Source organism: Nanorana parkeri, unplaced genomic scaffold (genome assembly GCF_000935625.1).
Source record: "Nanorana parkeri isolate BGI_ZX_2015 unplaced genomic scaffold, ASM93562v1 scaffold887, whole genome shotgun sequence".
Classification (NCBI taxonomy): domain Eukaryota; kingdom Metazoa; phylum Chordata; class Amphibia; order Anura; family Dicroglossidae; genus Nanorana; species Nanorana parkeri.
This window is the reverse complement of record NW_017307155.1, coordinates 121,906-122,109: the sequence shown is the minus strand read 5'-3', so window position 1 is coordinate 122,109 and position 204 is coordinate 121,906.

Genomic DNA, 204 nt, shown 5'->3' with positions numbered 1-204 from the left:
ACTTTTATCATACACATTAACAATAATAAACTTCACAGAAAAATTGGAACAATTCAGCCTGAGATTTTTTAAGGTCTTTTGAAGGCCCAAATTATTACTGGATATGGTGTCTCTGCGGAACTCCTTGAATCCGTTAGGCCCCCAGCCGCACCACACTGCCTCGGGCAGGGGCGTCCCGAGGCTGGGTGATACCCGGAGCGGTAA